At 39.7% G+C, this 14,497-nt stretch overlaps 1 protein-coding gene across 1 annotated transcript in view; it reads right to left on the bottom strand.

Moving 5' to 3' along the window:
• KATNAL1 (katanin catalytic subunit A1 like 1) overlaps positions 1–9,607 on the bottom strand; it is a 113,578-nt gene extending 103,971 nt beyond the window's left edge. The window contains exon 1 of the mRNA XM_054577113.1: positions 9,396–9,607. The gene's annotated coding sequence lies outside the window, so the exon portion shown is untranslated. The remainder of the gene's footprint in view (positions 1–9,395) is intronic.
• Positions 9,608–14,497: the final 4,890 nt, after the last annotated feature.

Genomic DNA, 14,497 nt, shown 5'->3' with positions numbered 1-14,497 from the left:
AACCCCTGATTTTTTTTGGTTGTTGTTAAAGTGCATAGAAGATTCTTTTCAAAATAGTTTTTATGAACATTTTAATAAAATTAAAATGAGATAAAAAAAGAAAAAACCAAATATGAGTAATAAAATGGCAACAAATACATATCTATCAACAATTGAACCTAAGAAACAAAATAAACAAGCAGAACAGAAACAGATTCATATACAGAGAATATTTGGACAGTTGCTAGATGGGAAAGGGGTTGCCAATGGTGGGTGAAAAAAGTAAAGTGATTAAGAAGTAGAAGGTGGTTGTTGCAGAATAGTCATGGGAATGTAAAACATAGCATAGCAAATACAGTGAGTAATATTCTAATAACTGTGTACAGTATCAGAGGGGTATGAAATTTATTGGGATGACCACTTAGTAAGTTAATATAATGTCTAATCACTGGGGTATACACCTGAAACTAATATATTAGTATACGTCAATTGTAACTGAAAAATAAAAAATGATTTTAAAAGAAGGGAGAAAAGAGAAACCGGAAGATAAAGCTGTAGAAATTTGCCAAAATGCAGCATAAAAATAGAATAAGTAAGCAAAAATAAGAATTGCAGAAAGTAGAAAGAGAAGGAAAAAAGAGAGGAACAGTATTCAAGCATACAGTGGCTAATAAACTTCCAAAATCTATAGACAACATCTAACTCTCTATTTCAATATAAATAAAAATAAGTCTACACCTACAGACAATGTAGTAAAACTGAAGAATGTTAAAACCAAGAGAGAAATGATATATTATCTACAAAGACAAGATAATATATTGGCAGGTAACCCTTCAAAAGGAACACTGGAAACCTAGAGTAAGTGGAGTATCTCCCAAGTGCTAAGGAATGGGACAGGGGGGAGAATGCCAGCCTACAACTGTATACCAAACTAAGCTACTCAAGTGAGACAGCAATATAAAAATTTCAGACAGAAAAACCTGGGCATGAATACAGGCACCACAAACTTTTAGCCGTGGCCACAGGCAAGTCACATTCCACATCTATAAAATAGGGAAAATATTATTTAATATTATAAGGTTAGTGTAAAAATTAAATATGATAATATGTTAATATCACTCATAGCATATAATGAGCACTGACTCAATGTAAGCTATTATTTTACCCTACATTTAACATTAATATAGAGGTTTGGAGCAGCTTAAATTTTTCCTCAAAAATAGTAAGAAATGAACTGACCCAGTTTTCACTATAAATTTCTAGATGCTATACCATAACTTTAATTACTTTCAATCATAATCCTGAAATATTAAACCTCATTTAATACAAATGAGAAGAAGTTTCTAGGACTTTTAAAAGGTCAGGTTACATCTAAAGAAGGCATGAAGGATTTTAGCAATGGCTAATGATTGACAATATTTCTCTTACTTTGAGTTTATCTTGTATTCAAAACATGAATTCAGCATATTCTTGCAATATTTACTGTCAAACTAATACAGTAATGTTGCCTTATACAGAATGATCCAAGTAGTATCTTTAAGTAGATGCTCAAAATAAAAAGCAGAGCTCAGTTCAGGTTCATACTCAGACCAAGAACACAGACTATTGCTTAATCTGGTTCTAGGTAATTATGACTTGTCTTTTCCAACACTGAGATCTAAATGCAACAAATAAAGCCCTGCTTCCAACCTGTCTCTCCAGCTTCATCTCCAATACACTCTTCTCTCCTTTAAATTTACCATCCCTCCACAACACACACATACACATACAACGCACACACAACTTTCTCTCCCAACACACTTGGATTTTTAATCTCATATCAAGATTAATACACATATCTGGAAAAACTAAAAACTAGCTTATATCCAGAACCCAAAGCTGCTTAGGATGTCACTAACAATTTTTTTAATGAAATAATATTTATAATTCTTTTATCTCCAGGGTCTAATGGTTTTTATATAGAAACATTTTTTCAAACTAAATTTTTAGTTATAAATTAAATTTTTAATTTTATAATATATACGGGATTTAAGGAAAAAAGCTCTGCTTTAAACTATTTTCAGTCTCACACTTTCATATCCCTCTCATATTGCTTCTTTTCCTTCTCTGAGTTATAAATTCCTGAAAGTAGGTATTTATTCTAGAAATATGGAAGCAGCCACCAACACAACAATAACAAATCAAGTCTGGTTTTCAGTATCTTTGTTCCACAATGAATTCTACTTAATGTCCAGGTTCTACATATATATTTTTTAATTATATTTTACTGATTATACTATTACAGTTGTCCTGATATTTCCTCTTTGCCCCCCTCCACCCAGCACCCCCGACTCCCTCAGGCAATAACCCAACATTGTTCATATCATATTTTTAATGCTTACCCAAATCACCAAAATCCAGTTTATTTCACACAATGAATACTATAAATACAGGCAATTAAAATAAACACATAACCACATGTGTTTGTGTTTTGAGACCACATGCAGTCTCAAATGAATGCATCTTGAAATATCTTTTAACAGCAATAACTTAGTCTACTATGTGAGTACTCATCACCAAAACAGTTAATTTTGAAAGTTACAGCTCCTCCCATCTTTTTGTGTTGGGTTATATTCTCAAGGACTATAGCTTGTGATAAATAATGGCGACTATGGCTTAATCACAAACCCAGAGATAACAGGTGAATGTCTGTAGCAATGAAGCCTTTTCATTTGTTTCCTTACCTAAGCTCACTTCTCAAATACTTGAGAAACAGAAAAATAACTATCCATGCAACACAAAAGAATCTAGACAGATAATTCTAAGACATGTTTCTCAAAAGTAACCATCACATACTAACCACCATGTACTAATGTCCACTAACATCTTTAAAGTATTACAGAAAATAAAAAAAAAATGTTTATCACCTGCATCCTCCCACAACCATATCAAAATTAGAACTAAACTATAGAACCATCATTCAGAACTGCCCGAAATCTGCCTGAATGGAAGTCCTACAACTAGGGAATTAAAGAAGCCACATCAAGACTGGTAGGAGGGGCGGAAATAGGAAACAGGCTGGTCCCATACCTCTGAGTATCAGATAAAAATCAAGAGGGATCTAGGTTGCAGAGGTTGCTCCTGAGGAGCAAGGGGTCCCAGCCTCACACAGGCCCCCAAGCCCAGGGTTCCAGAGTTGGGAAGAGAAGTCCCCATAACTTCTGGCTGTAAAAACTGCCAGAAATGGAGGCAGAGTAAGGCAGAGGGCTTCTGGAGTCCCAGGCAGTACTCTTAAAGGGCAACTCTGTCTCAAGATGGCAGTTTAAACTATAAATCTGAAGTGCATAAATATCCTTTCAGCATGAAAATAATAGTGACAACATTTACCAAATGCTTAATCCACATCAGGCAATGGGATGAAAATGGCTTGCTAGTCATTATATCATTTATTCCTAAACACTACTAAATAAAAATGGCTAATCCCAGAAGAGGAGGCTGAAGCTTTAAAGAACTTAAACTCACTCAGAGCATGGATTTGCACCCAGATATGTTTAACTCAGAGCCTGCCCTGTTGGCTCATTACACTCTCTACTGCCTCAAATGCCTTCAAAATGTACCAACTCTTTCAGTTATATAGCTAATCAAAAAATAAAAATAAAAAGCTAATTAGAAATAAAATAATGTATTTTGTTTAGGTTGGCTGTATAATTAAATACTACTGTTCCTTAATTTCATACTGTTTTAAATAATATAAAACCTTTCAAAACCCTCTCTGCTTTGTATTACTTTATCAAGCACTCTTTAAACAAGTAATTTCACCCTGGCTGGTGTGGTTCAGTGGACTGAGTGCTGACCTGTAAACCACAGGGTCACTGGTTCAATTCCCAGTCAAGATACATGCCTCAGCGGCTGGCCAGGCCCCAGTGAGGGGCGCCTGAGAAGCAACCACACATTGGTGTTTCTCTCCATTTTTCCCTCCTTCCCCTCTCTCTAAAAATAAATAAATACAATCTTAAAAAAAAAGTAATTTTCTTATTATATTCATTCACTCATACACTCATCATCCAATCTACTGTATTTGGTAGGCACATATCCCATTTAACAAATACCTACAATTATGTAAGAAACTATGTAAGGTCATGTGGAGTTATCAACATAGTTCTTGACTTCAAAGAATGTATAACAACTAGGGTTCATTAAAAAGGGAGGCTTAATAGGAGCTTTTGATCAACATTTACTAATGGACAATTATCAATTTACAATTAGAAAGTTAGAAAGGGACTTAAAAGCTCATTTATTCCATCTCCATACCTTCAAACAGGACCACAGTTAAACCATCCCTACCAAAAGACAGCTAATGGAGATTTAAAAACTCACTTTAGAAAATTATTCCATTTTTTAAACTACTCTTAAAAACCTATGCCTTACCTTTATCTAGCAAATACCTGTACATGTCTGACTTTTATCGGGTATTCTAAAGCATACTTTCACTAGGTCTACCATTTATCTAGGAAAGTATTTAGAATAATGCTGAGTACATTAAAATATACATGTATGTTCATTTATAAACAGATGCTCAAATATTAGTGAAATCATAATATAAATCAGCCCAGAAATGAGACGTAGTCACAGAATCAAAGAATTTTAGTGCTACTGGGATCTCAAATAATGTAGTGCAACTCTCTTGTTTCTCAGAAAATGAAACCAAGTCAAAGACATTACTATTTCCCAATCCCCTCAGAGCATTTTCTTCTTTTTTTTAATCATGTTTATTTTATTACAGTTGTCTCAATTTTTACCCCTTTGACCTACTCCACCCATCCCACCCTGCCCCCCACTCCCACAGTCAATTCCCACATTGTTGTCCATGTCCATGGGTCATTCATACACATTCTTTGTCTAGTCCCTTCCCCTTCTTTCCACCATTGTCCTCTTTCCCCATCCCCTCTGGTCACTTTCAGTCTGCTCCATGTTTCCATGCCTGTGGTTTATTTTGTTCATTAGTTTACTTTGTTGAATAGATTCCCCTTATAGGTGAGATCATATGGTATTTGTCATTCACCAACTGGCTTATTTTACTTAATATTCTCCAGTTCCATCCATGTTGTCGCAAAAGGTAGGACTTCCTTCTTTTTTTTTTTTAAATAATGGATTTTGACATTTAAAAAAATAAACAAGACATTACTACTATTAATGGACTACAAAATAACACTTTATGTTTTTAAAGAAGCCGCATTAAAAGAATGATGAGTCCTTTTATAAATAAAATTATCATTTTGTAATGTTACTACTTGATCTACCTGTCTCATATGGTCAGGTACAGTCCCAGAACGTGGTCTTTTGTCCAACAGAAAAAACAATGCTGTCACATTGGTGGTAAGGAGGGGGAAGACAGGGAAGAGAAAGGTCTTCTGTTATTCAGTGCTAAAGGTTTACCTCCATAAAACTGTCTAATTTTCCCAATAATCTTATAAAATACAGACAATATTTACATCTTTTTTAGTATGGGTACAGGTTTGGAAACTTGCCTGTGATCACAGACAATAAACTGTGGTTTCAGAACTGGACAACACATGTGTCTGACTCCTTTCACTACACCACTCAGAAACTGACCCCTGGAGAATGTCCTTTATAAAAGAATACAATTGCACATGTTGAGAAAATGAAGTACAAAGTATTAACCTGACCCATCCGTAAGGGCCTATCTAGTTTTACTGTGATATTTACACAAAATAGACAACAATAATCAATTAAATGAATAAATCCAAAATTGTTGAGGAATGGTCTGATTATAAGTTCTTAGCCTTGATTCTCTTCCCAGTAGCACAAGTTTCCTATGTTAAGCTCTCCCTTAGTAAATCAATCAATCAAAATTTAAGGAAGATAATCACAACCTCATGTTTTGCTGTCACTGAAAATTACTGATTTCTAACCTCGGCTCAGTGAAACAATTCTTACTTGTCCTAGCTCAGTGCCCTTTCCACCATGGCTATGCCAAATCCCAACACTCTCCTTTCCTAACTCCAGGCTCTTCCCTTATCAGTTGAACTTTATTGCCATCCACCCCTTAGAAATCATAGTGTTGAACTTGCTGATCTTTCACCACCCAACCTGTCAGTATCCTGTACCTCTTCTCTTCCTTTTTCAGTATATCTCTCTTCTCTCAACACTAGCACTCTGCCTAGGAACACTGCTAGCACTTAGTTGATCCTTATAAAATGCAACAAATTAATTCTTTCTCCCTGCTCATCCTATCCTTTCTTACATTTTTTGGGATCTCTATCAGCTCTCTCCTCTCTCTTCACCCCTACAACTTCAAACATTTCCTCTTTATTGGCTTTTTCCCTAATAACTTATAATCAATCTTAAAACAAACAAAAAACTCTACAAACTTCTTTACTTATACTGCCTCATCTCTTTCTTTTCTACATAGCCAAGCTTCTTTAAAAAAGAAAATAGTGGGACTGGAAGTTTCATATTAAGGAAGTACTGTCAATTTTTTAAGTTGGGTATCATATGTATACATTCTTAAGTAATCCTTAACTTTTAAAGATATATATTTTTTAAATCACAGATAAAAAGATACGATATCTGAGTTTAGCTTTAAAATAATCCAGTTGAGGGGGCAGGTGTTAAAAATGAAACAAAAGTGGTTATGTGTTCACTCTTCAAGCTAGGTGATGGCTACATGGGGGCTCATTCTATTTCCTTTTGATATGGATTATTATGGAAAATTTTTAACTCTTTTTCAAGTAGCCTATGCTCAGATTCCTCTTCCTCAGTTTTGCAAAGTTTAGAAATGATTTGGAGTCACCAAATCCACTGGACATTCTTCAGCCTTTACCTTACTTGCCCTCTCTGAGGCACCTGATACTCTGGCCTACTTCCTGCTTCCTTTCCTTCTCCTCTGCAGTTTGTTATGCATGCTCTCTGGGGCTCTTCCTCTTACCTCCTAACTTCAGTATCCTGTGTCAGCTTTTCTCTCACTTCCTCTCAAAATGCCCCAAAACATGCGTGCACACACATGCATACAGACCATAAATGCTGCTACTTTGCAAGAGTTCCATATTCAAACTTCTCCCTTTTTCATTTCTAAGCATCCTCCTCTGTGCTGATCCATTCTCTCCTATCACTTCACTGCTGATCTGCATGCAAACCTCCACCTCCAGGCCCAAGTTCTCTCCGAACTCCAGACCCACATGCATCCTTACCTGAACACCCACAGGAACCTGGAACAAATACTCAAAACTGAACTGCTTTATCTTTAACTTTCACCTTCACAAAAACCTGCTCCTCTTTACCTCAATCAATGGTTTCATGACACTGTCAGTTGTTCTGGCCAGAAAACTAGGAATCAATTGTCTTAGGGTTCCAAATTTTTCTGGCCCCCAACATCCAAACTCTTAAGTCTTATTAATTTTACCTCTTAAATAATTTTACAATTCATCTCTTTCTATAACTCCAACTACTTAGTTCAGACTCTCTTCATTTCTCTACTGGACTTTGTTGTTGTTCTAAAATTGGTTTCCCCACCACCACTCTATCCTCTCATAGGTCCATTCGCCACACTGGAGCTGGAGTATTCTTTCTAAAATACATACCAAATAACACTAACTCCACTTGAAATTCTTCAAGGGTGAACACACGTTGAATGAAAATTCTAAACTCTTTACCAAGCACTTCAAGATCTGGCCTGTCCTGCTACACTGCATGTGTTCTGGGATTGTCATTAGAATGACCTAGAGTTCCCCAAATACAAAGCACTCAAATCTATCCAAAAAGCATGTTGTCCCATTTGCCCAGAATGACTTTCCTCATCCACTCTCCAATGAAAGTGTACTCAACTTTCTTAGCACAAGTCAAATGTCACATTATACTGGACTTGCCCTGATCTCCTTAGGTAGAGTCAGGATCTTTCTACCAATGTGTACAGAGAATGGCACTAGTTTGAAATCCTGATTTAGATGAGTTAGATCCATGTGGGTTGAAATCCCAGGCTCACACATTATCAGCTATGATTTTAGGCAAAGTCCGTAGGTCTGTTTCCTCATCTCTAAATGACAGTAACTACTTGACGAGATTGTGAAGATTCAATAAGGGGTTACCTTAAAAATACACTGCACAGTGTCTCACAAAAAGTAAGCATTAAATAAATGTTAGTGTTATGTTACTATTGATTCCCCCTCTGGGCTCCTATAGCAACTTGCACCCATCTGTATCACACTATTGTGATGACATGATTCTTCCCCATGCAGGACACACACTATCTTCTATCATCTCTATATTCCCACCACCTGGAATAATGCCTGGCACATAATAAGTTCTTAATAAATCCTGAATGAATAAATAAAATACTTAAAATCCCTATACTATGTAACAGAAGGCTTCGATTTTTTTTCTAATGGTCTTACCAAACCTACTTTCCATCCCCTTGCACAAAATCACTACTTTAAGTAAAATTTAGAGAGACCAGCTTCATTTTAATTGAGAAAAGGAATTTTACATTGGTTTTATGCCGCTTTATTTTTTAAAACACACACACACACACACACACACACAAATAAGCTCACAATACTACCAATAATTTTAACATGCTATATAAAATACCAAATTTCTAGGATAGTTATCTGCCTGTCAAAAAAATTTTAAAGGGTCAAGTAAGGTTGCCTAGATCTCAGTCAGCTTTCTTACCACCACTGGAGCCTCAGCCAACTCTAAGGACTAAGGTGTACTCCAGAGTATTAATAAATAATGATAATAATAATAGAATACGGCATTTTTCATCCTGAAAACATACTCCTGAGCAATTCTGAAAAACAATGGACTAATCAAAGGGAATATTACTACTCACTGCTAAAAAAAAAAAAAAAAACCCTGTGCTTTAAAAATTACTACTACTGTACTTTAAAGTTCAATTAATCTTCAAAGTAGAATCAAAATACGTGTGGGCACTGTTCAAGCTGGGGGTGGGAGTAACTCATTTTGCAATCCTGTCCCCCAATAAATAAAATGTAAAAATGCAAAACGGTAAAAACTCCAGATACTACTATATAACAAGCACGGTATCTTTTATCCGCTTCTACACTTAACCTTTAAACATCAATGCCCTTTGCGTAATTATTAATCAATGGGTTTAATATGCAAACGCCTCTGGGCCACTGCATATACACATGATTAAACATCTAGACATCGCATCAGGGAAAACAGGAGAGCCTGATAAAAAGAGAGCTCGTCGGGTCTCACATCAAACGTGTGCCATACATACGGTTCTGCACGGAGAGGCAGCAACCTGGGCGGGTCAGAGGTTCCGCAGGCCCGTGGCCCCACAACGGGGTGACTGCTCCTCCCCGAGCCTACGCGAGGCGCTGCCCCGCCGGGGAAGGCAAAGCTTGGCAGCCAGGGCGGGCGCCGTATACGGGCGAGAAGTCAAATCTCACCTCCACTTTCCTTTCCTAGTGCACAGTGCCCGGTTCGGCGACCACCCAAGAACCCCTCACCACAAAGAGAGATTTTTCTCTCTCACGGTCCGCTGAAAGTTTATCTGTCTCTTACAGCCGTCGGAGCCGCTGGGCTTTGTAGTTCTCCCGTCCAGGCCGCGCAGCCAAGGCGGCGAGTCCTAGGAGCCGCCGAACTACAATCCCCACAATGACCCGCGAGCCTGGCGCCCCGCGGCTCTCTCTTTGCGCGGCAACCGGCGCCCAAGGGCCCGCGACGGGGTACAGGGTGTGGCTGTCACCCTGGGCACCCCACTGCCTGCTCTGCTGCTCCGGCCGGACTCTCTTGGCTTCATTACCCACGTGCCGCAGATCAGCCGACTGTTGGTGATGACTGTCCAGGTGTAGTGCGATGGGGGTGGGGCTCTGGAGGCCGACTCCGCAGGGTCCGTTAGTTCACGACGAGCGTGAGGAGGCGTACGGTTGCCATGACAGCGCGGCTGCCAGTGGTGGCGGTGAGGGGTACTCGAAATCTGTTCGGGGAGGAGCCCGGAACCTGGCCCTCGGGCTGGGCAAAGGAGTTGCAAGGGTGCGTCTGGGAGAGAGGGAGACGGTGAAATACAGGAGAACGGCTGACTAATTAAGCGATAGGGCAGCTTCACAAACCCTGCCAGCGGCCATCCGCGTGGCAGGACGCGTGTCCTGTCCCCGCGGCTGAGCTCTTGGAAGCGGCTGGATTCCGAGAAGACGCATGTGTCATCAGAGGAGGGAGCTCCAGCCGGCCCCTCCCTCCGCCCATTGGGCTTGCCCAAGACTTGTTTGCTACCTGAGCCACCTCTGTTTGGGCTGCTCAACCAGTGTAATCACATTTGCAGCCTTTCACACCTCCTTGCTCCTACTGCTTTCTGAGCCGTGGGAGAGAAGGGAATCTTTTAGGAAGGTGTAAAGCATACGGCATTTAGGATGATTCAAGAGGTTTGAGAACTCACTAGTAGCATGGGTTTCCCTTGCATTTTGACCTGTGATGTTATGTTTGTGGACTTCCCATACCATCTCAGATGCTGTGCGGAGAGGAGCCAACTTTATCCCCAAGGTGCTCTCCGCTGCTAATAGACACGAGACAGATTAACAAGAGAAAATGACCAAATTTAATGCATGACAGATCAGAGACCCCCACATGCAGGAGAGGTTCAGAGACAGAAAGGGTAAAACGAGTGTATATCCTAGGGATGAGGTAGTGCACCTTGGGGCTTCAAAGAGTCATTGCAAGGGGATAAAAAAAAAAAAAAAACATGTTTAGTAAATAAAAGTCTGCGTGCCCTATGCAAAGGTCAAAAATGATCAGATAATCTCATTATGGGCAAGGCCCCTAATTCAAATTCAGTAAGTAGTTAAGGAAGGGACTGAAGTGTTCTTGAGCAGGTGGCTAAAGTTTCCTTTAACTCAAAACAATCTTGCATACCAGAGGCACATTTTGGGATGACTTGTTCTGAACCCACACAATGCAGTGTGGTACAAACTGAGATTAGGATCACAGGATTCTACCTCCCTTGCTCAGGTCCTAATTGCTACACTGGGTATATCCAGGTAACATCCATCTCACAGCGCTTGTGAGAAATAAAAGCCTTCATGCCAATAAAGTATTATAAAACAAAGCTTGGCATTTAACAATAAATTTTAATTATTAATTAGTTAATCCATTATGGTCAGAGTCAAACAAGGGGTAGCCTGGGAGTGAGAGTGAGTTTGACTTAAGGGGGCGTTCTGTAGTTTTGGAAAAGCTCTCTAACTTGGTTAAGGTTATAGAGGTATATGCATTTGTCAAAACTCATGGAATGATACACCTATGGTTTGTACATTTCACTGTCAATTTACATCAAAAAATCAAAAATATTTGTTGATTTTTCTTTTTGAAAATCTACTCTCTTAGCAACTTTCAAATATACAATACAGTATGATTAACTATGGTCACCATGCTGACCACATTACATCCTCAGGATTTACCTTATTAATTGGAAGTTTCTACCTTTTGACCCCCTTCACCCATTTCACCCACTGTCTACCGGCTCTTCTAGCAACCACCAATCTGCTCATTGTACTGTATCTCCAAGATTATTATTAGAGCTATAAACTCATAGGAACCATAGAGATAGTTTAGGTCTAATTTCCAGATTTTGCTCATGAGAACAATTATGCCTGAGATTAAATAAATGAAGAGAAAAGGGAGATTGTGTATCCTATCATTTTCTAATAATAAATGTCTCGAGAAATTATGATTGAAAATAGCAAGCTACTATGTTATCCCATTCCAATCGAGGCCACCTTGTTCACAGAGATTTGGTTGAGATTGATTCAAGTCCCTTTTCTATCTCATCTGTGGTAGAGGGACAGTGTTCTCTCCAAGATGGCACATCCCCTGAGAGTTAATGATCTCAGAGTCACTGGCTCTGAGTTTTGCTTTCTCTGAATACACCAGGCTCCCTCACATCTCATCTCCTGCTGACACACAACGTTTTATTTGGTTGTTTTATAGCAAACTCTTCTGAAGGTTTGGAGCAACTGAGGAATTTTAAATGAAGGTTGCAAGTTACCTAAAATTAGAATTCCCTCCTCTTAAAGTTCTCTGTATCCCAACAGCATTGGATTCCATTGATCCCATCCTCTTTCAGTATAAACTTGGAACTTCCCACTTTCCACTATCTCTGTTCCCATCGCTCCTGTCCTCTCTCTCGATACAGTACATTTAGTATCTCTGTCTCCTAATCCTACTTTCAGGGCCACCTACCATTCCTAAATTGTTTAGCAAAATACTTTTCTACACAAAGAAAACACCTGCCCCACCAGGAACTCTAGTGCCAGCTATTAAAATAATATTCTTCATGCCAGTATATATCTGCATATTCTTAGCTGATTCCACCCACAGTATAAGTTAATAAATGTTAAGCAGCTACCTACATAGTGGGTTCAATTATGAAAATTATTCAGTATAAATTAGGAAGCCATTGATTGTTGGGGAAACGACCTGTCTAGCGGGGGAACTGTAACCCCCAGACAGGCGAGAGGGCCCCAAGGCTGGAAATAATCAGGGAGGCCTTGGGAAAACAGGCCACTACCCACCCTGGCAGGAGCGCAGCCCCTGCCCCCCTCACATCACCATGTTTGGCCCTGTGATGGTCACTTGTTGATGATGGGTAAGTTTTCTCACAAGGAGAAAACAACCTAAAACAGACATTGGCTGGTATGGGCAGCAGACAAGGGCATGGGGGAAACAGAGAAAGGGCATAAAGGCCCACTCCCCTCAGCTCAGCTTGTACATGGCTGGAGTCCTCATTCTATCTGAAAGAAGCCTCCTTGTCTCTTGGTGGCTCCCTCCCCCTGCCTGGCTCAGGCTTAAAACAATACCAGAGACAGCCCTAAAAAACTAGATCTGGTGGTTCCCAGCGATAATCAGGCCTAAAAGTAAATTCTTTAAATTATGCTTTGTTTTTCCCTCAAAAGATATGATAACCAGCTCATGCTGGGAAGGAAATTTACATTATTCACAGACCTAACCCTATACCCTTTGTTGCTCTCATGTTTACTACGCTCTCATGTTTAGTCATCTTGTTTACTAGTCTCCTCTCAGACCCATGTAAATAGATGTGTTCTTGCCATGTTTTCTTCAAAACATCATCTATTCTCAGTAAACATTAACATACTTATGTAATGAGATAACCTGTGCATTCCTGTTACCTAGCCCCACTGATAAATGTTTCAATAAAAGCCTTTGAACAAATGGGCTTGGGGCCTTCCCTACTAGAGGGGAGTGCCATGTCCCCTTCCCTGGCAAACAGAGAAGTATTTGCAACTACTCGTGTTTATTCCCCCATCCGTGACACTGCCAGGACTGGCTCTGCAGGATTCAGAGTCCATGCTCCCATCTCAGCTGGCCCAGGACAGTGACCTTCAGATCCTGGAGCACCGCACTCCCTGCGACGTGCTCTATTCCCCCGCAGCAGTTGTTGCCTGGACCAGGGATGAGCAGCGACCTATGGAGCTCCCCCATGCAGCAGCTAATAGTTGCTGGAATCCAATCTCTCTAAGAGAAAGAAAATAAACTAAAATCTACATGATCATAGCTTATATTGTGCAAAATAAATGTCAGCATGCAAGTCATAAAATCCAGAACAAAATCTGAGTATTAAGCATTAGTGACATCTTTATAGAAGCGACACCGAGACTGTCACCTCTGGCAATTTGGTCACAACTCTGCATGTATGATAAGCATTGAAATAGATTCTCTTACTCCTGGAGAAAATGATACTGATCTGCTATCAGCTGAACACATGTTTTGTAGTAGGGATGATAGGTTCACCTGATCTACCCATCCCTCATCTGGTTTCCCTTGTGGCCAGTCACTTGAATTTGCAAGGCAGCTGGCCACAGTTACAGTGCAATCTCCAAATGCGAGGTCCCAACAGAAGCCACTTAAAGAGAATGGATGACAGTAGTGAATGGAAACAGCTGCTTTACAGTGAGCGGAAAGAGGGTGGTCACAGAAGGAAGACCTTAAAAACCTCACGTGGCTCTGGACAGCTGGGAAGGAATAAGAATTGATAATGAGTTTTATTGTTTTCACTGGATACTTTGGACCAGTTTATATGATATTTAAACACAGTGTGAAAATCCAAAAAATGGAGCGGAACATGATAACAGATTAGTCCACACAGACAATACAGCCAAGAGCCACCACCCTCATTAAAGAGAGTTGGCACATCAGTTCAAAGCCAGAGGTTCTTCCTCAGTGCTCAGTTGTCTGGGCCTCTGTAGCATTTGCTGACTACCCTCCTTAATGTTCCCTGACTTTGGTCTTTGTCAAAGCAAATTTCAGTGCACTTTCCACCAGCTCTTCGACCTGCTCTGTAAATGTGGGACTAGTTCCCTGCGTTCAGTCTGTACACCCTCTCCATGTCCAAGGCTCCCTATCTCAACTCCGGTTGGTGCTCAGGTTTTCCTTACTACTTATGATGCCCAAGTTCCAGGACTGTGCTGAGCATACCACGTGCTTCTTACTTGTTCTCTTCACCAGGAATGCAACCCCTATGCTAAATCCTACCTATTTGGCA

Source organism: Pteronotus mesoamericanus, unplaced genomic scaffold (assembly GCF_021234165.1).
Source record: "Pteronotus mesoamericanus isolate MK-2021 breed Mesoamerican mustached bat unplaced genomic scaffold, CSHL_Meso_final contig_41, whole genome shotgun sequence".
NCBI classification, from domain to species: Eukaryota; Metazoa; Chordata; class Mammalia; order Chiroptera; family Mormoopidae; genus Pteronotus; species Pteronotus mesoamericanus.
This window is presented reverse-complemented; position numbering and strand designations above follow the sequence as displayed.